Genomic DNA, 6,713 nt, shown 5'->3' on the forward strand with positions numbered 1-6,713 from the left:
CGTGTTGTGTTATATGTAGTGCCGACGTAGGACAGTTTTTCCAATTTCATTGTACTACTGTACTATGTATGACTGTGCAATGACAATAAAGAGTTATCTTATCTTATCTTATCTTAACATTGACCTATAAATTGTTCAAACATGTAAAAGCAACTTACTCAAAGGATGAATCAGACAACTCTTACCAAACAAACAACTTGACAAAGAAAATATTGTATCTTTACACTTTAAGCGTTGTGACCAGGAGATATTTTATTTTGTATTCTCACAATCAGTTATCATTGATTAATCATTTACCATTGTTAAATCGGTTGACAGAATAATCTTTTAATTACATCTGTGTTACTTTGAGTAAATATTAATGCACACTGATTGTTCAGTGAGGTTCTGTATCATTCTTGTTATCTACTTAAGTTGTTGCACTTTAGTGCAGTCACACCATACAGACCCACTAGTCCTGTTGGGCCCAGGCCTGCGTGTAGTTCTGCACGTACGCCGGCCTGTAACTACATGCACGCACTTATGTAACACACACGCACGTTCACCTACACACTTAGTAATAATAGGAGGGTCGTCTGAGGACAGTTTTCTGATAGATATACTTTCACAATAGACACGAATAGATATACACACCACACACACTGGTTTTCTCTGAGTGCTGGGCTGAGTGGAAACATCTGGAGGCCTTATAAGGAGAACTTGTGGAGTGAGGGGAACTTCCTGAGTTCTGAGAACTGACTGATACTTATCATGTGACTTGACGTCATCATTGTAATAAAAGCCTTGTGAGATGCTTGTTCGGGGGAGATCGGCTCTAAAAGGCTTGTGACGCTCATCTTCCCCATATGTACATATGTATAATAAAAATCACTATTCTGACATCTACTGAGACCATGCAGTCGTTTGTCTTCTCCTCAAAACTCGAATCATGACATTTCTGGTGCCGAAAACCCGGTTTGGGGGGAGACTAATGGAGCCTGGCTGACGGTCTAGTGGTGTCAGACGGACGGCCAGGAGCTACACTGAGTGATGGGCCCCGAAATATGAGAGGTAAGCACCGCCTGTTGATGGATCTCCAAAGGTGCCGAATTGGAAATTGAGCGCTAAATTAAAGGTTCACTCAGTGGGGCTTCTGTTCTGTCCGGGGTGATTTTGGGGTAATTAGTGTTAAAGGCAGGGAATAGTGAACGGAGTAAATGTATTGCTGTTTATTGTGGGAAGCGAATTTTGAGTTAAGAGGTTATATGAGGTTAAAATAATACGGTTTAAGGTGTGTGGAAACCGATGTGGGTGGCTGGATGCCAGCAGTCACCTGGGTAGTGTAGGGGATTTGATCCAATCGATTAGCAGAGACGCGGTCTCGGGCGTCAGGTAATTAAACGGGGGGGCTGAGAGCTCACCGTGAGGCTTTTAAAACAAGTAAATTTATTTAGGACTGGAGACGCGGTCTCCTATGAATGCAGTTGTTCAGCAGGTGGCACTGACCCCTAATCGCGGACGCGTGGTTAGGTTTTAGCCCGGAGTTGGCCTTCCGCGGGGATTCGGACTCCCGTCAAAAAGGCTAGACAATCAATGGGTGATTGTCTTATACTGCATTTTTTGATCGACAGGTCTGGGACCGGCCGGGACCACACAACGTCGTTGGTCTGAGAGTTTTAAGTAAAGCTGAAGGCGTGGGTTTGGTACCAGCGCCGGACGTGGAGCTCCTTTCCAGCTGCGGGAAACGGTTATAAATTAAGTAGAATTTAGTAATTTGACCGTTTTTCAAGGCGGCGTACTTGAGACGTGTAATTGATCAGCAAGAGCGAGGCTCTGGGCTGAAAGATGCTTTTAAATTAGTGGAAAAATTTAGGAACACCAGCAGAGAAATAGAGAAGAGAAGTTGTTCTGGCATATGGTGTTTTCTTAGGAATTCGAGTGCTATCGGGAGGGCGTTCCCGAGGCGTGTATTGACCAGCAAGGCTAGGCCTGGGCTATAGGTGCTTTTAAATTAGTCAAAAAGTTAGGTGTAACCTCTTCTGGCATATGACGTCTATGCGGGCCCGTGTGTATATAGATTATAAATTACCTGTGTGTGTGAATAAGTTGTATAAATCTGTTAGATCTGAAACTCCGGCTAAAGACTTCATCTCTAGAAAAAACTCTTTTCTCTTCTCTCCCTCTTTCTCTCAGTTGGGATTCTGTGTGTGTATGTGTGCTGGAGGAAAAAAAAAAAGGAAAAGGGTCTCTCTCTGTCTCTGTGAGAGAAAAAAGGTGGGGGCCGAGTGAGCCCGCGGGGCCGAGCGGGTCCGCGGGAGCGAGCGTGTATGCTGTATAGAGGAGAATGAGGAAGAAGGGAGTGGGAAGGAGCGAGTGAAAAGAGTAACCGAGTATTTGGTGATTTTTTATTATTTCAGAGGCTCTGGGTAAGAGTTTTGACTATATTGATTTAATTCTGTGGTTTTGGAGTTGGCGACTTTAGCTGTGAGAGTTGTGAAAAGAGCAGGTTTTTCTTTTGTTGTGATGTTGTGATGTTAAGTATAAATTCAATAGACTGTGAGTAATCGGTGTTTTTCTGCCTAGTGTGCTGCGTGGAAGACACAGAAGTGTAGAAATGTTTGTGGTTTATCTTTGTTTGACGTTTTATATAGAGTTGGTTGATTCAGGGTGATTTCTCCCGTTTAAGGGAGGAGTTGGATTGTGGTTATGTTAAAGCTTTTGCTGTAGGGGTATGTGTGTGATTTTGTGCTGGCTTCGCATGTTTAAATGGATGCATAGAAGTTTGTGAGTGAGAAATTGTTATGGTGGGGTTTAAAGTTAGTAAAGAGTCAAACAACGCCCACTGTTTTAAAAAGGCCCAAAACATCATGAAAGACACCTCACATCCTGGCCACTCCCTGTTCGAACTGTTGCCCTAAGGCAGACGGTACAGGGCAATCAGAGTAAGGACTAATAGACTCAACCACAGCTGTTATCCAACTGCAATAACACATCTGAATACTACAAAATGTCCATCACGCCACTCTTGTGTTAATCTATGCACGGTCTGAAGCCTGTGTGTGGGAATACTTAGTATTTTAAGTATTCTATCTATTTTATTTATTGAATTTTATTGTTTTATTTAGATTTTGATATTGCTAGGGATGATGCAATGATCGGGGACCATTCTTAATTTCGTTGGTCTCATGACAATGACAATAAAGTTTCTGATTCTGAAATCAACCCTACTCAAGAGTTCAATAATTTAGGCAGTTATGTTTATACAAATACTAAATGTATGTTTAGTGTCTTCATACAGGTGTTTTTTCTTAACCTGGAAACCTGAGTACGGCAGCAGAAGACAGGCCAAGCTTTGGCTAAAAATTCACGGCTGGACACCAGAGTTGTCCCCACCCCTCCCGGAAAAAAAAAAAAAAAAAAAGGGAGAGAATGTAGTTTTAGGCGTGTTTTTCTCGCTGAACTGCTCTGGGTGCTGTGTCCCTGAATCTCACCAGTGTTAACCTCTGGCGGAAGACATGGAGAAAAGGAAAAGATGTTCCTGGTAAATGACTGAAACAAATAAAACCACACACAACCAGAGAAAGGTATGAGAAGTGCGAGGAACAGACACATGTGCGTGTTAGAGAAATGCCTCATTTGAGAAGAAGTTAAATTAACCCATACACTGCATTTCGTTGCCCTGTACCTGTGCATGTGCAATGACAATAAAGTTGAATTCTATTCTATTTTATTCTATATACAGACGCACCCATACATGCAATGAAGAAACGGCTTACATACATGTGCACGTACATGCAAGGTTAAAGTAGCGACACTTAACATACACCTGTTTTTAAATGATATAGTTTATACATTACTGACAAATAAACTCTCTGGGTTGCAAGACAACAACTTAACGTCAAAAGACAAAGACACTGGTCTGATGATTAAGTGAGGACACGACAAATTTAGTGGTTAAAAGAGTCGAATTGGGACATGTTTTTGTTGATTGTTTAAGACAAATGACTACTGAATGATAGAAAATTCCTTTTTAGGTTTCTAAACAGGATCTTAAGAATTTTAACACGTATCTGTGTTGTCCTGTCAACTTGGGGGGTTATGAGTTGATTATGTGGTGAGAAAAAACAAAAGAGGGGGGAAAGGAGACCTCGTTGTTTCTCGCCTCTCTGGATAACACAGCCAACACAACACAGCCAACACAACATCATTTTCCTGTTCGCCTGTTTTGTTTTGTTTTTGTTTTTTCTGAAAGCCGAAGCTGACCTGGACTCCTACCCTCCCCTCTACCATCGTTGCCCTCTCCGCGACCATCTTTGACCCTTTGACCCCTGAAGGCCACAGCAGCTGGACTCACAACAACAACTTGAGGATGTCAACAGTGCTGCAAAAAAGCGATCTCATGCAGCAGAGACGGAGAGCACTAAACCTAAAGCCCGTTTTACTACACGGGGGAAATTCCCAGACTGCGTCAGCTGACAGAGCTGTGACGAGACGCGCATTAAGCCCGGAGGAAAAGGGAGGGTGAGCAAAAGAATGCTGACCTCTGAGAAGAGCCGAACAGCAGAGCTGCAGAAGGCCGTGGAGCAAAGTAAAGACAACATAAATAGACTCTGATCTGACGTGGAAGGAAAAGACTCTGAGGTCTTTGCCAGAAACTGAGCATGGCTCCGGAGGAGCTGGCTGCTAATTGAACTCATCAGTCAGACTTGGAGTTTCACGTACAGGACTTGTAATCAGGCGGAAGCTTGCTGGAGCAGGAGGTCGTCAGACCTGACGCAAAGCTCCAACAGCAGGAGCAAACCCTGAAAGAGTTACAGAAGCAAAAGGGTCAAGTTACAGGGAGAAGATGCAGGCAGCTGCAACAACGGATGCAAACAGACCCAAAGAGGAGGGCAGGACCCTAGGGCATGCTTCAAGCTGCTGGTTTACCTAAACTACAGAACAGGAGGGTGATGAACACAAACATACACCAACACACGAACACACACTTCTGCATGCGCCGACTTAGAATGAAGAGAAACACACAAATGAACACTTATGCACTCGTTGAGGGAGTGAAAACTGATACATACCCATGCACCAAAATCAAAATGTTGAGTTAATTCACTAAGAAGTGACACACAATGCTCCAGCTGCTGCAATGAAGAATGCTTTACTGACAAAGGCTCAATGCTGCACACGACAAAGTCAAATACAGAATTTGCTATAATAATAAGCCCAGAGGGCATTTGTGTGGTCTGGGGAGCAGAGTCCGGAGCGGTTTGGTTATGAAAATGATGCCTGTGCGAGATATCTGGGGCTTAAGGCCTCGACTCAATTGTTTACTGTACACTAAAAAGAAAAGAAAACAGCCTGAGCAGTGGTGCAGAGTGAAAACGATGAATTAACAGTGTGAGTCTTATTTCAGAGCGCCACATCATTGTGATGGAGATTTAATAAAAGGAGGGACACACGGACAAAGAAGAAGAGAAAGGGGGGGGCAGCCCTTGAACACGATTGCCTGAGGTATTAAAGTTCGGTACTAAATTCTGGTTTCCAGTGTGAGAAAAGTCACGCAGTGCCAGTAGTAGAGCTAGGTTGAGTGATGATTCTAAATTACTGTAAGTAAATCATCGTACCCCCGTTCAAGTTTCATGATAACGGGGATCTAGACTTTGTTGAACCCTAGGCAATTTGAACAGGTAAAATTTGAGTGACCAAGTAGCAGTTGAATAAAAGTCATTGAATAAGTGTTGAAATAAACTGGCAGAATTAAGAGAACTAAAACATTTCAAGAGCTCAAATTACTCAATATGGAAACGGTTCTATTTTGTTTCACGAACGCAAAACATATAGGTTTATGAATATGAAAAGGTTGAGGTGGTGTTGATTTGACTCTGTGTAGGTTTAGGTGGGTATTTTTATTGATGGGAGGAATATTCAGTGACAAGTCCTAAGACCCGGGCGTCTGTATTTTGTTTTTGTTATTTTTCATTTTATTTTGTTTTATATTTTGAACAGTGCACTGATTTTTGTTTCTGAATCTTTTCTTTAAGCAGATCTGCACATCGGAAATTACAAGCATTACACGTCGGCGAGAAAATTGTTGGAAGTGAGTTTCTCCGCATTGAAATGGGTTCTGGAGGAAACACTTGTGGGGACAATTAGAAATGAGAGTCCCTGTCTAAAAAAGGATTCAGCGAGGTAATCCAAACTCAAGTTCTTGTTTTCTTTTTGAGATGACGTCATTTTGCTGAGGGCGGAAACTAAATGCGGCGATGGTTTTCACTATCAGCAAAGAAAGAAAGAAATGGATGAATGGATGAATGGATGAAAGACTGGAAATAAAAACAAACGGACTGACTGGTAAAAGATGACAAGACTAGACCATGACTCAAGGTTAACCACCTCCACCTAGATAGGATAAAAGGGTGGATGAATTTATGTGTGTTTCTTTTTACAGGAGTAGAAGGATGACAAAATATTCGAGGAAGAGTGAACCTTTAAATGCCATTTTTGTGTCTTGTGTTGTTTACAGAGGTAACTGCGCAGCGTTAACATTTACATTTTCTTCCCTACAGGGTTACAGTTTTTAATGTTTTTCTATTACAGGATTTCTGGGCGGATGTGTGAAGAAACGGTGTTTATGGGTTAGGAGTTGGTGATGCTATTACACTGTATTCTGGTGAGAGTGTTGGGGGAGACACACCCTGTCTTGAAAACTGTGATTCTTTTACAGGAAATGTTTTTATAGC

General features: G+C 42.2%; 1 long non-coding RNA gene across 2 annotated transcripts; it reads left to right on the plus strand.

The window, feature by feature from the left end:
• The first annotated feature begins 240 nt into the window (after positions 1-240).
• Positions 241-6,340, plus strand: LOC146662089 (uncharacterized). 2 transcript variants are annotated; one of them, XR_014913301.1, is made up of 2 exons: positions 241-5,484; positions 6,015-6,340. It is a non-coding gene; the product is annotated as an uncharacterized LOC146662089 (long non-coding RNA). The 2 variants fall into 2 exon arrangements; XR_014913302.1 differs by having other exon boundaries at positions 6,018-6,340.
• The last annotated feature ends 373 nt before the right edge of the window (positions 6,341-6,713 follow it).

The sequence above is a fragment of the Rhamphochromis longiceps genome, linkage group LG9 (assembly GCF_057381845.1).
Source record: "Rhamphochromis longiceps isolate RC_006_pf linkage group LG9, R_longiceps_female_GT1.1, whole genome shotgun sequence".
Classification (NCBI taxonomy): domain Eukaryota; kingdom Metazoa; phylum Chordata; class Actinopteri; order Cichliformes; family Cichlidae; genus Rhamphochromis; species Rhamphochromis longiceps.